General features: G+C 44.6%; 1 protein-coding gene across 1 annotated transcript in view; it reads left to right on the forward strand.

Moving 5' to 3' along the window:
* LOC100313588 (dopamine transporter-like protein) overlaps nucleotides 1-22034 on the forward strand; it is a 205695-nt gene that overhangs the window by 102820 nt on the left and 80841 nt on the right. The window lies entirely within an intron of this gene.

Consider the following 22034-nt stretch of genomic DNA (forward strand, 5'->3'; position numbering starts at 1 on the left):
TCACAGTCACTCATTTCTATCCCATCACAGTCAACCAATTCTATCCCACCAGTCACTCCGTTCTATCCCATCACAATCACTCAGTTCTATCCCATAGCAGTCACTCAGTTCTATCCCATCACAGTCACACAGTTCTATCCCATCACAGTCACTCCGTTCTATCCCATCAGTCACTCACTTCTATCCCATCACAATCACTCAGTTCTATTCCATCTCAGTCACTCAGTTCTAACCAAACCCAGTCACTCAGTCCATCCCATCACAGTCACTCAATTATATCCCATCAGTCACTCAGTTCTATCCCATCACAGTCACTCCGTTCTATCCCATCACAGTCACTCAGTTCTATCCTATTACAGTCACTCACTTCTATCCCTTCACAGTCACTCATTTCTATCCCATCACAGTTACTCAGTTCTATCCCATAGCAGTCACTCACTTCTATCCCATGACAGTCACTCACTTCTATCCCATCACAATCACTCAGTTCTATCCCATCACAGTCACTCAGTTCTATCCCATAGCAGTCACTCAGTTCTATCCCATCACAGTCACTCAGTTCTATCCCATCACAGTCACTCAGTTCTATCCCTTCACAGTCACTTATTTCTATCCCATCACAGTCACTCACTTCTATCCCATCACAATCACTCAGTTCTATCCCATCACAGTCACTCAGTTCTATCCCATCACAGTCACTCAGTTCTATCCCATCACAGTCACTCATTTCTATCCCATCACAGTCACTCAGTTCTATCCCATCACAGTCAATCAGTTCTAACCCATTGCAGTCACTCAGTTCTATCCCATCAGTCACACAGTTTTATTCCGTCACAGTCACTCCGTTCTATCCCATCACAGTCAATCAATTCTATCGCATCACAGCCACTCCGTTCTATCCCATCACAATCGCTCAGTTCTATCCCATCACAGTCACTCAGTTCTATCCCATCACAATCGCTCAGTTCTATCCCATAGCAGTCACTCATTTCTATCCCATCACAGTCACTGAGTTCTATCCCTTCACAGTCCCTCATTTCTATCCCATCACAGACACTCAGTTCTATCCCATCACAATCACTCAGTTCTATCCCATCTCAGTCACTCAGTTCTATCCCATCACATTCACTCAGTTTTATCCATTCACAGTCACTCATTTCTATCCCATCACAGTCACTCAGTTCTATCCCATCACAGTCACTCAGTTCCATCCCATCACAATCACTCAGTTCTATCCATTCACAGTCACTCAGTTCTATCCCATCACAGTCACTCAGTACTATCCCATCACAATCACTCAGTTCTATCCCATCAGAGTCACCCAGTTATATGAAATCACAGCCACTCAGTTCTATCGCATCACAGTGACTCAGTTCTATCCCATCACAATCACTCAGTGCCATCCCATCACAGTCACTCAGTGCCATCCCATCACAGTCACTCAGTTCTTTCCCATCACAGTCACTCAGTTCTATCCCATCAGAGTCACTCAGTTCTATCCAATCACAATCACATCGTTCTATCCCATCACAGTCACTCATTTCTATCCCATCACAGTCAATCAATTCTATCCCACCAGTCACTCCGTTCTATCCCATCACAATCACTCAGTTCTATCCCATAGCAGTCACTCAGTTCTATCCCATCACAGTCACACAGTTCTATCCCATCACAGTCACTCCGTTCTATCCCATCACAGTCACTCACTTCTATCCCATCACAATCACTCAGTTCTATCCCATCTCAGTCACTCAGTTCTAACCAAACCCAGTCACTCAGTCCATCCCATCACAGTCACTCAATTATATCCCATCAGTCACTCAGTTCTATCCCATCACAGTCACTCCGTTCTATCCCATCACAGTCACTCAGTTCTATCCTATCACAGTCACTCACTTCTATCCCATCACAGTCACTCAGTTCTATCCCATCACAGTCACTCAGTTCTATCCCATAGCAGTCACTCAGTTCTATCCCTTCACAGTCACTCAGTTCTATCCCATCACAGTCACTCAGTTCTATCCCATAACAGTCACTCAGTTCTATCCCTTCACAGTCACTCAGTTCTATCCCATCACAGTCACTCAGTTCCATCCCATAGCAGTCACTCAGTTCTATCCCATCACAGTCACACAGTTCTATCCCATCACAGTCACTCAGTTCTATCCCATCACAGACACACAGTTCTATCCCATCACAGTCACTCAGTTCTATCCCATAGCAGTCACTCAGTTCTATCCCTTCACAGTCACTCAGTTCCATCCCATCACAGTCACTCAGTTCTATCCCATAGCAGTCACTCAGTTCTATCCCATCACAGACACTCATTTCTATCCCATCACAGTCACTCAGTTCTATCCCTTCACAGTCACTCAGTTCTATCCCATCATAGTCACTCAGTTCTATCCCATAGCAGTCACTCAGTTCTATCCCATCACAGTCACTCATTTCTATCCCATCACAGTCACTCAGTTCTATCCCTTCACAGTCACTCACTTCTATCCCATCACAGTCACTCAGTTCTATCCCATAGCAGTCACTCAGTTCTATCCCATCACAGTCACTCATTTCTATCCCATAGCAGTCACTCAGTTCTATCCCATCACAGTCACTCATTTCTATCCAATAGCAGTCACTCACTTCTATCCCATCACAGTCACTCAGTTCTATCCCATAGCAGTCACTCAGTTCTATCCCATCACAGTCACCCATTTCTATCCCATAGCAGTCACTCAGTTCTATCCCATCACAGTCACTCATTTCTATCCCATAGCAGTCACTCAGTTCTATCCCATCACAGTCACTCAGTTCTATCCCATAGCAGTCACTCAGTTCTATCCCATCACAGTCACACAGTTCTATCCCATCACAGTCACTCAGTTCTATCCCATAGCAGTCACTCAGTTCTAGCCCATCACAGTCACTCATTTCTATCCCATCACAGTCACTCACTTCTATCGCATCACAATCACTCAGTTCTATCCCATCACAGTCACTCAGTTCTATCCCATCACAGTCACTCAGTTTTATCCATTCACAGTCACTCATTTCTATCCCATCACAGTCACTCAGTTCTATCCCATCACAGTCACACATTTCTATCCCATCACAGTCACTCAGTTCTATCCCATAGCAGTCACTCAGTTCTATCCCTTCACAGTCACTCATTTCTATCCCATCACAGTCACTCACTTTTATCCCATCACAGTCACTCACTTCTATCCCATCGGTCACTCACTTCTATCCCATCACAATCGCTCAGTTCTATCCCATCACAGTCACTCAGTTCAATCCCATCACAGTCACTCATTTCTATCCCATCACAGTCAATAAATTCTATCCCACCAGTCACTCCGTTCTATCCCATCACAGTCACTCACTTCTATCCCATCACAATCACTCTGTTCTATCCCATCACAGTCACACAGTTCTATCCCATCACAGTCACTCCGTTCTATCCCACCACAGTCACTCAGTTCTAACCAAACACAGTCACTCAGTTCTGTCTCATCAGAGTCTGTCAGTGCCATCCCATCACAGTCACTCGGTTCTATCTCATCACAGTCACCCAGTTCTATCCCATCACAGTCACTCATTTCTATCCCATCACAGTCAATCAATTCTATCCCATCAGTCACTCCGTTCTATCCCATCACAATCACTCAGTTCTAATCCATTGCAGTCACTCAGTACTATCCCATCACAGTCACCCAGTTCTATCCCATCACAATCACTCAGTTCTATCCCATAGCAGACACTCAGTTCCATCGCATCACAGACACTCAGTTCTATCCCATCACAGTCACTCAGTGCCATCCCATCACAATCACTCAGTTCTATCCCATCACAGTCATTCAGTTCTATCCCATCACAGTCACTCAGTTCTATCCCATCACAGTCACTCATTTCTATCCCTTCACAGGCACTCATTTCTATCCCATCACAGTCACTCACTTCTATCCCATCACAGTCACTCACTTCTATCCCATCACAGTCACTCATTTCTATCCCATCACAGTCACTCAGTTCTATCCCTTCACAGGCACTCATTTCTATCCCATCACAGTCACTCACTTCTATCCCATCATAGTCACTCACTTCTATACCATCACAGTCACTCAGTGCCATCCCATCACAATCACTCAGTTCTATCCCATCACAGTCATTCAGTTCTATCCCATCACAGTCACTCAGTTCTATCCCATCACAGCCACTCATTTCTATCCCTTCAAAGGCACTCATTTCTATCCCATCACAGTTACTCACTTCTATCCCATCACAGTCACTAAGTTCTATCCCTTCACAGGCACTCATTTCTATCCCATCACAGTCACTCACTTCTATCCCATCACAGTCACTCAGTTCTATCCCATCGGTCACTCACTTCTATCCCATCACAATCACTCAGTTCTATCCCATCAGTCACTCAGTTCAATCCTATCACAGTCACTCATTTCTATCCCTTCACAGTCACTCACTTCTATCCCATCACAATCACTCAGTTCTATCCTATCACAGTCGCTCAGTTCAATCCCATCACAGTCACTCATTTCTATCCCTTCACAGTCACTCACTTATATCCCATCACAATCACTCAGTTCTATCCCATCACAGTCGCTCAGTTCTAGCCCATCACAGTCACTCATTTCTATCCCATAGCAGTCACTCATTTCTATCCCATAGCAGTCACTCCGTTCTATCCCATCACAGTCACTCATTTCTATCCCATCACAGTCACTCATTTCTATCCCATCACAGTCACTCAGTTCTATCCCATAGCAGTCACTCAGTTCTATCCCATCACAGTCACTCATTTCTATCACATCACAATCACTCAGTTCTATCCCATCACAGTCACTCATTTCTATCCCATCACAGTCACTCATTTCTATCCCATCAGTCACTCCGTTCTATCCCATCACAGTCACTCAGTTCTCACCCATTGCAGTCACTCAGTTCTATCCCATCACAGTCACACAGTTCTATCCCATCACAGTCACTCAGTTCTATACCATCGCAGTCACTCCGTTCCATCCCATCACAGTCACTCCGTTCTATCCCATCACAGTCAATCAATTCTATCCCATCACAGTCACTCCGTTCTATCCCATCGCAATCACTCAGTTCTATCCCATCACAATCGCTCAGTTCTATCCCATAGCAGTCACTCATTTCTATCCCATCACAGTCACTCAGTTCTATCCCATCACAGTCACTCACTTTTATCCCATCACAATCACTCAGTTCTATCCCATCACAGTCACTCAGTTCTATCCCATCACAGTCACTCAGTTCTATCCCTTCACAGTCACTCATTTCTATCCCATCACAGTCACTCAGTTCTATCCCATCACAGTCACTCAGTTCTATCCCATCACAATCACTCAGTTCTATCCCATCACAGTCACTCAGTTCTATCCCATCACAGTCACTCAGTTCAAGCCCATCACAGTCACTCATTTCTATCCCTTCACAGTCACTCACTTCTATCCCATCACAATCACTCAGTTCTATCCCATCACAGTCGCTCAGTTCTATCCCTTCACAGTCACTCATTTCTATCCCATCACAGTCACTCAGTTCTATCCCACAGCAGTCACACAGTTCTATCCCATCACAGTCACTCAGTTCTATCCCATCACAGTCACTCATTTCTATCCCATCACAGTCACTCATTTCTATCTCATCACAGTCAATCAATTCTATCCCATCAGTCACTCCGTTCTATCCCATCACAATCACTCAGTTCTAACCCATTGCAGTCACTCAGTTCTATCCCATCACAGTCACACAGTTCTATTCCATCACAGTCACTCAGTTCTATACCATCACAGTCACTTAGTTCTATCCCATCACAGTCAATCAATTCTATCCCATCACAGTCACTCTGTTCTATCCCATCACAATCGCTCAGTTCTATCCCATAGCAGTCACTCAGTTCTATCCCATCACAGTTACTCAGTTCTATACCATCACAGTCACTCCTTTCTATCCCATCACAGTCACTCCGTTCTATCCCATCACAGTCAATCAATTCTATCCCATCACAGTCACTCCGTTCTATCCCATCACAGTCACTCCGTTCTATCCCATCACAATCGCTCAGTTCTATCCCATAGCAGTCACTCAGTTCTATCCCATCACAGTCACTCAGTTCTATCCCTTCACAGTCACTCCGCTCTATCCCATCACAGTCACTCAGTTCTATCCCATCACAGTCACTCAGTTCTATCCCATCACAGTCAATCAATTCTATCCCATCACAGTCACTCCGTTCTATCCCATCACAATCGCTCAGTTCTATCCCATAGCAGTCACTCAGTTCTATCCCATCACAGTCACTCAGTTCTATCCCTTCACAGTCACTCATTTCTATCCCATCACAGTCAATCAATTCTATCCCATCACAATCACTCAGTTCTATCCCATCACAGTCACTCAGTTCTATTCCATCACAGTCACTCAGTTCTATCCCATCACAATCACTCAGTTCTATCCCATCACAGTCACTCAGTTCACTCCCATCACAGTCACTCCGTTCTATCCCATCACAGTAAATCAATTATATCCCATCACATTCACTCCGTTCTATTCCATCACAATCGCTCAGTTCTATCCCATCACAGTCACTCCGTTCTATCCATTCACAGTCACTCATTTCTATCCTGTCATAGTCACTCACTTCTATCCCATCACAGTCACTCAGTGCCATCCCATCACAATCACTCAGTTCTATCCCATCACAGTCACTCAGTTCTATCCCATCACAGTCACTCAGTTCTATCCCATCACAATCACTCAGTTCTAACCCATTGCAGTCACTCAGTTCTATCCCATCACAGTCACTCACTTCTATCCCATCACAGTCTCTCCGTTCTATCCCATAACAGTCACTCATTTCTATCCCATCACAATCACTCAGTTCTATCCCATCACAATCGCTCAGTTCAATCCCATAGTAGTCACTCAGTTCTAGCCCATCACAGTCACTCAGTTCTATCCCTTCACAGTCAATCAATTCTATCCCATCACAGTCACTCCGTTCTATTCCATCACAATCGCTCAGTTCTATCCCATAGCAGTCACTCAGTTCTATCCCATCACAGTAACTCCGTTCTATCCCATCACAGTCAATCAATTCTATCCCATCACAGTCACTCCGTTCTATTCCATCACAATCGCTCAGTTCTATCCCATAGCAGTCACTCAGTTCTAGCCCATCACAGTCACTCAGTTCTATCCCTTCAGAGGCACTCATTTCTATCCCATCACAGTCACTCACTTCTATCCCATCACAGTCACTCAGTTCTATCCCATCGGTCACTCACTTCTATCCCATCACAATCACTCAGTTCTATCCCATCACAGTCACTCAGTTCTATCCCATCACAGTCACTCAGTTCAATCCCATCACAGTCACTCATTTCTATCCCTTCACAGTCACTCACTTCTATCCCATCACAATCACTCAGTTCTATCCCATCACAGTCGCTCAGTTCTATCCCTTCACAGTCACTCATTTCTATCCCATCACAGTCACTCAGTTCTATCCCACAGCAGTCACTCAGTTCTATCCCATCACAGTCACTCAGTTCTATCCCATCACAGTCACTCATTTCTATCCCATCACAGTCACTCATTTCTATCCCATCACAGTCAATCAATTCTATCCCATCAGTCACTCCGTTCTATCCCATCACAATCACTCAGTTCTAACCCATTGCAGTCACTCAATTCTATCCCATCACAGTCACACAGTTCTATTCCATCACAGTCACTCAGTTCTATACCATCACAGTCACTCAGTTCTATCCCATCACAGTCAATCAATTCATTCCCATCACAGTCACTCTGTTCTATCCCATCACAATCGCTCAGTTCTATCCCATAGCAGTCACTCAGTTCTATCCCATCACAGTCACTCAGATCTATACCATCACAGTCACTCCTTTCTATCCCATCACAGTCACTCCGTTCTATCCCATCACAGTCACTCCGTTCTATCCCATCACAATCGCTCAGTTCTATCCCATAGCAGTCACTCAGTTCTATCCCATCACAATCGCTCAGTTCTATCCCATAGCAGTCACTCAGTTCTATCCCATCACAGTCACTCAGTTCTATCCCTTCACGGTCACTCCGTTCTATCCCATCACAGTCACTCAGTTCTATCCCATCACAGTCACTCAGTTATATCCCATCACAGTCAATCAATTCTATCCCATCACAGTCACTCAGTTCACTCCCATCACAATCGCTCAGTTCTATCCCATCACAATCACTCATTTCTTTCCCATCACAGTCACTCAGTACAATCCCATCACAATCACTCAGTTCTATCCCATCACAGTCACTCAGTTCTATCCCACAGCAGTCACTCAGTTCTATCCCATCACAGTCACTCAGTTCTATCCCATCACAGTCACTCATTTCTATCCCATCACAGTCACTCATTTCTATCCCATCACAGTCAATCAATTCTATCCCATCAGTCACTCCGTTCTATCCCATCACAATCACTCAGTTCTAACCCATTGCAGTCACTCAATTCTATCCCATCACAGTCACACAGTTCTATTCCATCACAGTCACTCCTTTCTATCCCATCACAGTCACTCCGTTCTATCTCATCACAGTCACTCCGTTCTATCCCATCACAATCGCTCAGTTCTATCCCATAGCAGTCACTCAGTTCTATCCCATCACAATCGCTCAGTTCTATCCCATAGCAGTCACTCAGTTCTATCCCATCACAGTCACTCAGTTCTATCCCTTCACGGTCACTCCGTTCTATCCCATCACAGTCACTCAGTTCTATCCCATCACAGTCACTCAGTTCTATCCCATCACAGTCAATCAATTCTATCCCATCACAGTCACTCCGTTCTATCCCATCACAATCGCTCAGTTCTATCCCATAGCAGTCACTCAGTTCTATCCCATCACAGTCACTCAGTTCTATCCCTTCACAGTCACTCATTTCTATCCCATCACAGTCAATCAATTCTATCCCATCACAATCACTCAGTTCTATCCCATCACAGTCACTCAGTTCTATCCCATCACAGTCACTCAGTTCTATCCCATCACAATCACTCAGTTCTATCCCATCACAGTCACTCAGTTCACTCGCATCACAGTCACTCAGTTCTATCCCATCACAATCACTCATTTCTTTCCCATCACAGTCACTCAGTACTATCCCATCACAATCACTCAGTTCTATCCCATCACAGTCACTCAGTTCTATCCCACAGCAGTCACTCAGTTCTATCCCATCACAGTCACTCAGTTCTATCCCATCACAGTCACTCAGTTCTATCCCATCACAGTCACTCATTTCTATCCCATCACAGTCAATCAATTCTATCCCATCAGTCACTCCGTTCTATCCCATCACAATCACTCAGTTCTAACCCATTGCAGTCACTCAATTCTATCCCATCACAGTCACACAGTTCTATTCCATCACAGTCACTCAGTTCTATACCATCACAGTCACTCAGTTCTATCCCATCACAGTCAATCAATTCATTCCCATCACAGTCACTCTGTTCTATCCCATCACAATCGCTCAGTTCTATCCCATAGCAGTCACTCAGTTCTATCCCATCACAGTCACTCAGTTCTATACCATCACAGTCACTCCTTTCTATCCCATCACAGTCACTCCGTTCTATCCCATCACAGTCACTCCGTTCTATCCCATCACAATCGCTCAGTTCTATCCCATAGCAGTCACTCAGTTCTAGCCCATCACAGTCAATCAATTCTATCCCATCACATTCACTCCGTTCTATTCCATCACAATCGCTCAGTTCTATCCCTTCACAGTCACTCCGTTCTATCCATTCACAGTCACTCATTTCTATCCTGTCATAGTCACTCACTTCAATCCCATCACAGTCACTCAGTGCCATCCCATCACAATCACTCAGTTCTATCCCATCACAGTCACTCAGTTCTATCCCATCACAGTCACTCAGTTCTATCCCATCACAATCACTCAGTTCTAACCCATTGCAGTCACTCAGTTCTATCCCATCACAGTCACTCACTTCTATCCCATCACAGTCTCTCCGTTCTATCCCATAACAGTCACTCATTTCTATCCCATCACAATCACTCAGTTCTATCCCATCACAATCGCTCAGTTCAATCCCATAGTAGTCACTCAGTTCTAGCCCATCACAGTCACTCAGTTCTATCCCTTCACAGTCAATCAATTCTATCCCATCACAGTCACTCCGTTCTATCCCATCACAATCACTCAGTTCTAATCCATTGCAGTCACTCAGTTCTATCCCATCACAGTCACCCAGTTCTATCCCATCACAATCACTCAGTTCTATCCCATAGCAGACACTCAGTTCCATCGCATCACAGACACTCAGTTCTATCCCATCACAGTCACTCAGTGCCATCCCATCACAATCACTCAGTTCTATCCCATCACAGTCATTCAGTTCTATCCCATCACAGTCACTCAGTTCTATCCCATCACAGTCACTCATTTCTATCCCTTCACAGGCACTCATTTCTATCCCATCACAGTCACTCACTTCTATCCCATCACAGTCACTCACTTCTATCCCATCACAGTCACTCATTTCTATCCCATCACAGTCACTCAGTTCTATCCCTTCACAGGCACTCATTTCTATCCCATCACAGTCACTCACTTCTATCCCATCATAGTCACTCACTTCTATACCATCACAGTCACTCAGTGCCATCCCATCACAATCACTCAGTTCTATCCCATCACAGTCATTCAGTTCTATCCCATCACAGTCACTCAGTTCTATCCCATCACAGCCACTCATTTCTATCCCTTCAAAGGCACTCATTTCTATCCCATCACAGTTACTCACTTCTATCCCATCACAGTCACTAAGTTCTATCCCTTCACAGGCACTCATTTCTATCCCATCACAGTCACTCACTTCTATCCCATCACAGTCACTCAGTTCTATCCCATCGGTCACTCACTTCTATCCCATCACAATCACTCAGTTCTATCCCATCAGTCACTCAGTTCAATCCTATCACAGTCACTCATTTCTATCCCTTCACAGTCACTCACTTCTATCCCATCACAATCACTCAGTTCTATCCTATCACAGTCGCTCAGTTCAATCCCATCACAGTCACTCATTTCTATCCCTTCACAGTCACTCACTTATATCCCATCACAATCACTCAGTTCTATCCCATCACAGTCGCTCAGTTCTAGCCCATCACAGTCACTCATTTCTATCCCATAGCAGTCACTCATTTCTATCCCATAGCAGTCACTCCGTTCTATCCCATCACAGTCACTCATTTCTATCCCATCACAGTCACTCATTTCTATCCCATCACAGTCACTCAGTTCTATCCCATAGCAGTCACTCAGTTCTATCCCATCACAGTCACTCATTTCTATCACATCACAATCACTCAGTTCTATCCCATCACAGTCACTCATTTCTATCCCATCACAGTCACTCATTTCTATCCCATCAGTCACTCCGTTCTATCCCATCACAGTCACTCAGTTCTCACCCATTGCAGTCACTCAGTTCTATCCCATCACAGTCACACAGTTCTATCCCATCACAGTCACTCAGTTCTATACCATCGCAGTCACTCCGTTCCATCCCATCACAGTCACTCCGTTCTATCCCATCACAGTCAATCAATTCTATCCCATCACAGTCACTCCGTTCTATCCCATCGCAATCACTCAGTTCTATCCCATCACAATCGCTCAGTTCTATCCCATAGCAGTCACTCATTTCTATCCCATCACAGTCACTCAGTTCTATCCCATCACAGTCACTCACTTTTATCCCATCACAATCACTCAGTTCTATCCCATCACAGTCACTCAGTTCTATCCCATCACAGTCACTCAGTTCTATCCCTTCACAGTCACTCATTTCTATCCCATCACAGTCACTCAGTTCTATCCCATCACAGTCACTCAGTTCTATCCCATCACAATCACTCAGTTCTATCCCATCACAGTCACTCAGTTCTATCCCATCACAGTCACTCAGTTCAAGCCCATCACAGTCACTCATTTCTATCCCTTCACAGTCACTCACTTCTATCCCATCACAATCACTCAGTTCTATCCCATCACAGTCGCTCAGTTCTATCCCTTCACAGTCACTCATTTCTATCCCATCACAGTCACTCAGTTCTATCCCACAGCAGTCACACAGTTCTATCCCATCACAGTCACTCAGTTCTATCCCATCACAGTCACTCATTTCTATCCCATCACAGTCACTCATTTCTATCTCATCACAGTCAATCAATTTTATCCCATCAGTCACTCCGTTCTATCCCATCACAATCACTCAGTTCTAACCCATTGCAGTCACTCAGTTCTATCCCATCACAGTCACACAGTTCTATTCCATCACAGTCACTCAGTTCTATACCATCACAGTCACTTAGTTCTATCCCATCACAGTCAATCAATTCTATCCCATCACAGTCACTCTGTTCTATCCCATCACAATCGCTCAGTTCTATCCCATAGCAGTCACTCAGTTCTATCCCATCACAGTTACTCAGTTCTATACCATCACAGTCACTCCTTTCTATCCCATCACAGTCACTCCGTTCTATCCCATCACAGTCAATCAATTCTATCCCATCACAGTCACTCCGTTCTATCCCATCACAGTCACTCCGTTCTATCCCATCACAATCGCTCAGTTCTATCCCATAGCAGTCACTCAGTTCTATCCCATCACTGTCACTCAGTTCTATCCCTTCACAGTCACTCCGCTCTATCCCATCACAGTCACTCAGTTCTATCCCATCACAGTCACTCAGTTCTATCCCATCACAGTCAATCAATTCTATCCCATCACAGTCACTCCGTTCTATCCCATCACAATCGCTCAGTTCTATCCCATAGCAGTCACTCAGTTCTATCCCATCACAGTCACTCAGTTCTATCCCTTCACAGTCACTCATTTCTATCCCATCACAGTCAATCAATTCTATCCCATCACAATCACTCAGTTCTATCCCATCACAGTCACTCAGTTCTATTCCATCACAGTCACTCAGTTCTATCCCATCACAATCACTCAGTTCTATCCCATCACAGTCACTCAGTTCACTCCCATCACAGTCACTCCGTTCTATCCCATCACAGTAAATCAATTATATCCCATCACATTCACTCCGTTCTATTCCATCACAATCGCTCAGTTCTATCCCATCACAGTCACTCCGTTCTATCCATTCACAGTCACTCATTTCTATCCTGTCATAGTCACTCACTTCTATCCCATCACAGTCACTCAGTGCCATCCCATCACAATCACTCAGTTCTATCCCATCACAGTCACTCAGTTCTATCCCATCACAGTCACTCAGTTCTATCCCATCACAATCACTCAGTTCTAACCCATTGCAGTCACTCAGTTCTATCCCATCACAGTCACTCACTTCTATCCCATCACAGTCTCTCCGTTCTATCCCATAACAGTCACTCATTTCTATCCCATCACAATCACTCAGTTCTATCCCATCACAATCGCTCAGTTCAATCCCATAGTAGTCACTCAGTTCTAGCCCATCACAGTCACTCAGTTCTATCCCTTCACAGTCAATCAATTCTATCCCATCACAGTCACTCCGTTCTATTCCATCACAATCGCTCAGTTCTATCCCATAGCAGTCACTCAGTTCTATCCCATCACAGTAACTCCGTTCTATCCCATCACAGTCAATCAATTCTATCCCATCACAGTCACTCCGTTCTATTCCATCACAATCGCTCAGTTCTATCCCATAGCAGTCACTCAGTTCTAGCCCATCACAGTCACTCAGTTCTATCCCTTCAGAGGCACTCATTTCTATCCCATCACAGTCACTCACTTCTATCCCATCACAGTCACTCAGTTCTATCCCATCGGTCACTCACTTCTATCCCATCACAATCACTCAGTTCTATCCCATCACAGTCACTCAGTTCTATCCCATCACAGTCACTCAGTTCAATCCCATCACAGTCACTCATTTCTATCCCTTCACAGTCACTCACTTCTATCCCATCACAATCACTCAGTTCTATCCCATCACAGTCGCTCAGTTCTATCCCTTCACAGTCACTCATTTCTATCCCATCACAGTCACTCAGTTCTATCCCACAGCAGTCACTCAGTTCTATCCCATCACAGTCACTCAGTTCTATCCCATCACAGTCACTCATTTCTATCCCATCACAGTCACTCATTTCTATCCCATCACAGTCAATCAATTCTATCCCATCAGTCACTCCGTTCTATCCCATCACAATCACTCAGTTCTAACCCATTGCAGTCACTCAATTCTATCCCATCACAGTCACACAGTTCTATTCCATCACAGTCACTCAGTTCTATACCATCACAGTCACTCAGTTCTATCCCATCACAGTCAATCAATTCATTCCCATCACAGTCACTCTGTTCTATCCCATCACAATCGCTCAGTTCTATCCCATAGCAGTCACTCAGTTCTATCCCATCACAGTCACTCAGATCTATACCATCACAGTCACTCCTTTCTATCCCATCACAGTCACTCCGTTCTATCCCATCACAGTCACTCCGTTCTATCCCATCACAATCGCTCAGTTCTATCCCATAGCAGTCACTCAGTTCTATCCCATCACAATCGCTCAGTTCTATCCCATAGCAGTCACTCAGTTCTATCCCATCACAGTCACTCAGTTCTATCCCTTCACGGTCACTCCGTTCTATCCCATCACAGTCACTCAGTTCTATCCCATCACAGTCACTCAGTTATATCCCATCACAGTCAATCAATTCTATCCCATCACAGTCACTCAGTTCACTCCCATCACAATCGCTCAGTTCTATCCCATCACAATCACTCATTTCTTTCCCATCACAGTCACTCAGTACTATCCCATCACAATCACTCAGTTCTATCCCATCACAGTCACTCAGTTCTATCCCACAGCAGTCACTCAGTTCTATCCCATCACAGTCACTCAGTTCTATCCCATCACAGTCACTCATTTCTATCCCATCACAGTCACTCATTTCTATCCCATCACAGTCAATCAATTCTATCCCATCAGTCACTCCGTTCTATCCCATCACAATCACTCAGTTCTAACCCATTGCAGTCACTCAATTCTATCCCATCACAGTCACACAGTTCTATTCCATCACAGTCACTCCTTTCTATCCCATCACAGTCACTCCGTTCTATCTCATCACAGTCACTCCGTTCTATCCCATCACAATCGCTCAGTTCTATCCCATAGCAGTCACTCAGTTCTATCCCATCACAATCGCTCAGTTCTATCCCATAGCAGTCACTCAGTTCTATCCCATCACAGTCACTCAGTTCTATCCCTTCACGGTCACTCCGTTCTATCCCATCACAGTTACTCAGTTCTATCCCATCACAGTCACTCAGTTCTATCCCATCACAGTCAATCAATTCTATCCCATCACAGTCACTCCGTTCTATCCCATCACAATCGCTCAGTTCTATCCCATAGCAGTCACTCAGTTCTATCCCATCACAGTCACTCAGTTCTATCCCTTCACAGTCACTCATTTCTATCCCATCACAGTCAATCAATTCTATCCCATCACAATCACTCAGTTCTATCCCATCACAGTCACTCAGTTCTATCCCATCACAGTCACTCAGTTCTATCCCATCACAATCACTCAGTTCTATCCCATCACAGTCACTCAGTTCACTCGCATCACAGTCACTCAGTTCTATCCCATCACAATCACTCATTTCTTTCCCATCACAGTCACTCAGTACTATCCCATCACAATCACTCAGTTCTATCCCATCACAGTCACTCAGTTCTATCCCACAGCAGTCACTCAGTTCTATCCCATCACAGTCACTCAGTTCTATCCCATCACAGTCACTCAGTTCTATCCCATCACAGTCACTCATTTCTATCCCATCACAGTCAATCAATTCTATCCCATCAGTCACTCCGTTCTATCCCATCACAATCACTCAGTTCTAACCCATTGCAGTCACTCATTTCTATCCCATCACAGTCACTCAGTTCTATCCCACAGCAGTCACTCAGTTCTATCCCATCACAGTCACTCAGTTCTATCCCATCACAGTCACTCATTTCTATCCCATCACAGTCACTCATTTCTATCCCATCACAGTCAATCAATTCTATCCCATCAGTCACTCCGTTCTATCCCATCACAATCACTCAGTTCTAACCCATTGCAGTCACTCAATTCTATCCCATCACAGTCACACAGTTCTATTCCATCACAGTCACTCAGTTCTATACCATCACAGTCACTCAGTTCTATCCCATCACAGTCAATCAATTCATTCCCATCACAGTCACTCTGTTCTATCCCATCACAATCGCTCAGTTCTATCCCATAGCAGTCACTCAGTTCTATCCCATCACAGTCACTCAGATCTATACCATCACAGTCACTCCTTTCTATCCCATCACAGTCACTCCGTTCTATCCCATCACAGTCACTCCGTTCTATCCCATCACAATCGCTCAGTTCTATCCCATAGCAGTCACTCAGTTCTATCCCATCACAATCGCTCAGTTCTATCCCATAGCAGTCACTCAGTTCTATCCCATCACAGTCACTCAGTTCTATCCCTTCACGGTCACTCCGTTCTATCCCATCACAGTCACTCAGTTCTATCCCATCACAGTCACTCAGTTATATCCCATCACAGTCAATCAATTCTATCCCATCACAGTCACTCAGTTCACTCCCATCACAATCGCTCAGTTCTATCCCATCACAATCACTCATTTCTTTCCCATCACAGTCACTCAGTACTATCCCATCACAATCACTCAGTTCTATCCCATCACAGTCACTCAGTTCTATCCCACAGCAGTCACTCAGTTCTATCCCATCACAGTCACTCAGTTCTATCCCATCACAGTCACTCATTTCTATCCCATCACAGTCACTCATTTCTATCCCATCACAGTCAATCAATTCTATCCCATCAGTCACTCCGTTCTATCCCATCACAATCACTCAGTTCTAACCCATTGCAGTCACTCAATTCTATCCCATCACAGTCACACAGTTCTATTCCATCACAGTCACTCCTTTCTATCCCATCACAGTCACTCCGTTCTATCTCATCACAGTCACTCCGTTCTATCCCATCACAATCGCTCAGTTCTATCCCATAGCAGTCACTCAGTTCTATCCCATCACAATCGCTCAGTTCTATCCCATAGCAGTCACTCAGTTCTATCCCATCACAGTCACTCAGTTCTATCCCTTCACGGTCACTCCGTTCTATCCCATCACAGTCACTCAGTTCTATCCCATCACAGTCACTCAGTTCTATCCCATCACAGTCAATCAATTCTATCCCATCACAGTCACTCCGTTCTATCCCATCACAATCGCTCAGTTCTATCCCATAGCAGTCACTCAGTTCTATCCCATCACAGTCACTCAGTTCTATCCCTTCACAGTCACTCATTTCTATCCCATCACAGTCAATCAATTCTATCCCATCACAATCACTCAGTTCTATCCCATCACAGTCACTCAGTTCTATCCCATCACAGTCACTCTGTTCTATCCCATCACAATCACTCAGTTCTATCCCATCACAGTCACTCAGTTCACTCGCATCACAGTCACTCAGTTCTATCCCATCACAATCACTCATTTCTTTCCCATCACAGTCACTCAGTACTATCCCATCACAATCACTCAGTTCTATCCCATCACAGTCACTCAGTTCTATCCCACAGCAGTCACTCAGTTCTATCCCATCACAGTCACTCAGTTCTATCCCATCACAGTCACTCAGTTCTATCCCATCACAGTCACTCATTTCTATCCCATCACAGTCAATCAATTCTATCCCATCAGTCACTCCGTTCTATCCCATCACAATCACTCAGTTCTAACCCATTGCAGTCACTCAATTCTATCCCATCACAGTCACACAGTTCTATTCCATCACAGTCACTCAGTTCTATACCATCACAGTCACTCAGTTCTATCCCATCACAGTCAATCAATTCATTCCCATCACAGTCACTCTGTTCTATCCCATCACAATCGCTCAGTTCTATCCCATAGCAGTCACTCAGTTCTATCCCATCACAGTCACTCAGTTCTATACCATCACAGTCACTCCTTTCTATCCCATCACAGTCACTCCGTTCTATCCCATCACAGTCACTCCGTTCTATCCCATCACAATCGCTCAGTTCTATCCCATAGCAGTCACTCAGTTCTAGCCCATCACAGTCAATCAATTCTATCCCATCACATTCACTCCGTTCTATTCCATCACAATCGCTCAGTTCTATCCCTTCACAGTCACTCCGTTCTATCCATTCACAGTCACTCATTTCTATCCTGTCATAGTCACTCACTTCAATCCCATCACAGTCACTCAGTGCCATCCCATCACAATCACTCAGTTCTATCCCATCACAGTCACTCAGTTCTATCCCATCACAGTCACTCAGTTCTATCCCATCACAATCACTCAGTTCTAACCCATTGCAGTCACTCAGTTCTATCCCATCACAGTCACTCACTTCTATCCCATCACAGTCTCTCCGTTCTATCCCATAACAGTCACTCATTTCTATCCCATCACAATCACTCAGTTCTATCCCATCACAATCGCTCAGTTCAATCCCATAGTAGTCACTCAGTTCTAGCCCATCACAGTCACTCAGTTCTATCCCTTCACAGTCAATCAATTCTATCCCATCACAGTCACTCCGTTCTATTCCATCACAATCGCTCAGTTCTATCCCATAGCAGTCACTCAGTTCTATCCCATCACAGTAACTCCGTTCTATCCCATCACAGTCAATCAATTCTATCCCATCACAGTCACTCCGTTCTATTCCATCACAATCGATCAGTTCTATCCCATAGCAGTCACTCAGTTCTAGCCCATCACAGTCATTCAGTTCTATCCCTTCAGAGGCACTCATTTCTATCCCATCACAGTCACTCACTTCTATCCCATCACAGTCACTCAGTTCTATCCCATCGGTCACTCACTTCTATCCCATCACAATCACTCAGTTCTATCCCATCACAGTCACTCAGTTCTATCCCATCACATTCACTCAGTTCAATCCCATCACAGTCACTCATTTCTATCCCTTCACAGTCACTCACTTCTATCCCATCACAATCACTCAGTTCTATCCCATCACAGTCGCTCAGTTCTATCCCTTCACAGTCACTCATTTCTATCCCATCACAGTCACTCAGTTCTATCCCAGAGCAGTCACTCAGTTCTATCCCATCACAGTCACTCAGTTCTATCCCATCACAGTCACTCATTTCTATCCCATCAGTCACTCCGTTCTATCCCATCACAATCACTCAGTTCTAACCCATTGCAGTCACTCAATTCTATCCCATCACAGTCACACAGTTCTATTCCATCACAGTCACTCAGTTCTATACCATCACAGTCACTCAGTTCTATCCCATCACAGTCAATCAATTCATTCCCATCACAGTCACTCAGTTCTAGCCCATCACAATCGCTCAGTTCTATCCCATAGCAGTCACTCAGTTCTATCCCATCACAGTCACTCAGTTCTATACCATCACAGTCACTCCTTTCTATCCCATCACAGTCACTCAGATCTATACCATCACAGTCACTCCTTTCTATCCCATCACTGTCACTCCGTTCTATCCCATCACAGTCACTCCGTTCTATCCCATCACAATCGCTCAGTTCTATCCCATAGCAGTCACTCAGTTCTATCCCATCACAATCGCTCAGTTCTATCCCATAGCAGTCACTCAGTTCTATCCCATCACAGTCACTCAGTTCTATCCCTTCACGGTCACTCCGTTCTATCCCATCACAGTCACTCAGTTCTATCCCATCACAGTCACTCAGTTCTATCCCATCACAGTCAATCAATTCTATCCCATCACAGTCACTCCGTTCTATCCCATCACAATCGCTCAGTTCTATCCCATAGCAGTCACTCAGTTCTATCCCTTCACAGTCACTCATTTCTATCCCATCACAGTCAATCAATTCTATCCCATCACAATCACTCAGTTCTCTCCCATCACAGTCACTCAGTTCTATCCCATCACAGTCACTCAGTTCTATCCCATCACAATCACTCAGTTCTATCCCATCACAGTCACTCAGTTCACTCCCATCACAGTCACTCAGTTCTATCCCATCACAATCACTCATTTCTTTCCCATCACTGTCACTCAGTACTATCCCATCACAATCACTCAGTTCTATCCCATCACAGTCACTCAGTTCTATCCCACAGCAGTCACTCAGTTCTATCCCATCACAGTCACTCAGTTCTATCCCATCACAGTCACTCATTTCTATCCCATCACAGTCACTCATTTCTATCCCATCACAGTCAATCAATTCTATCCCATCAGTCACTCCGTTCTATCCCATCACAATCACTCAGTTCTAACCCATTGCAGTCACTCAATTCTATCCCATCACAGTCACACAGTTCTATTCCATCACAGTCACTCCTTTCTATCCCATCACAGTCACTCCGTTCTATCCCATCACAGTCACTCCGTTCTATCCCATCACAATCGCTCAGTTCTATCCCATAGCAGTCACTCAGTTCTATCCCATCACAATCGCTCAGTTCTATCCCATAGCAGTCACTCAGTTCTATCCCATCACAGTCACTCAGTTCTATCCCTTCACGGTCACTCCGTTCTATCCCATCACAGTCACTCAGTTCTATCCCATCACAGTCAATCAATTCTATCCCATCACAGTCACTCCGTTCTATCCCATCACAATCGCTCAGTTCTATCCCATAGCAGTCACTCAGTTCTATCCCATCACAGTCACTCAGTTCTATCCCTTCACAGTCACTCATTTCTATCCCATCACAGTCAATCAATTCTATCCCATCACAATCACTCAGTTCTATCCCATCACAGTCACTCAGTTCTATCCCATCACAGTCACTCAGTTCTATCCCATCACAATCACTCAGTTCTATCCCATCACAGTCACTCAGTTCACTCCCATCACAGTCACTCAGTTCTATCCCATCACAATCACTCATTTCTTTCCCATCACAGTCACTCAGTACTATCCCATCACAATCACTCAGTTCTATCCCATCACAGTCACTCAGTTCTATCCCACAGCAGTCACTCAGTTCTATCCCATCACAGTCACTCAGTTCTATCCCATCACAGTCACTCAGTTCTATCCCATCACAGTCACTCATTTCTATCCCATCACAGTCAATCAATTCTATCCCATCAGTCACTCCGTTCTATCCCATCACAATCACTCAGTTCTAACCCATTGCAGTCACTCAATTCTATCCCATCACAGTCACACAGTTCTATTCCATCACAGTCACTCAGTTCTATACCATCACAGTCACTCAGTTCTATCCCATCACAGTCAATCAATTCATTCCCATCACAGTCACTCAGTTCTAGCCCATCACAATCGCTCAGTTCTATCCCATAGCAGTCACTCAGTTCTATCCCATCACAGTCACTCAGTTCTATACCATCACAGTCACTCCTTTCTATCCCATCACAGTCACTCCGTTCTATCCCATCACAGTCACTCCGTTCTATCCCATCACAATCGCTCAGTTCTATCCCATAGCAGTCACTCAGTTCTATCCCATCACAATCGCTCAGTTCTATCCCATAGCAGTCACTCAGTTCTATCCCATCACAGTCACTCAGTTCTATCCCTTCACGGTCACTTCGTTCTATCCCATCACAGTCACTCAGTTCTATCCCATCACAGTCACTCAGTTCTATCCCATCACAGTCAATCAATTCTATCCCATCACAGTCACTCCGTTCTATCCCATCACAATCGCTCAGTTCTATCCCATAGCAGTCACTCAGTTCTATCCCATCACAGTCACTCAGTTCTATCCCTTCACAGTCACTCATTTCTATCCCATCACAGTCAATCAATTCTATCCCATCACAATCACTCAGTTCTATCCCATCACAGTCACTCAGTTCTAT

This window comes from Saccoglossus kowalevskii, chromosome 16, assembly GCF_978046115.1.
Source record: "Saccoglossus kowalevskii chromosome 16, keSacKowa6.1, whole genome shotgun sequence".
Classification (NCBI taxonomy): Eukaryota; Metazoa; Hemichordata; class Enteropneusta; family Harrimaniidae; genus Saccoglossus; species Saccoglossus kowalevskii.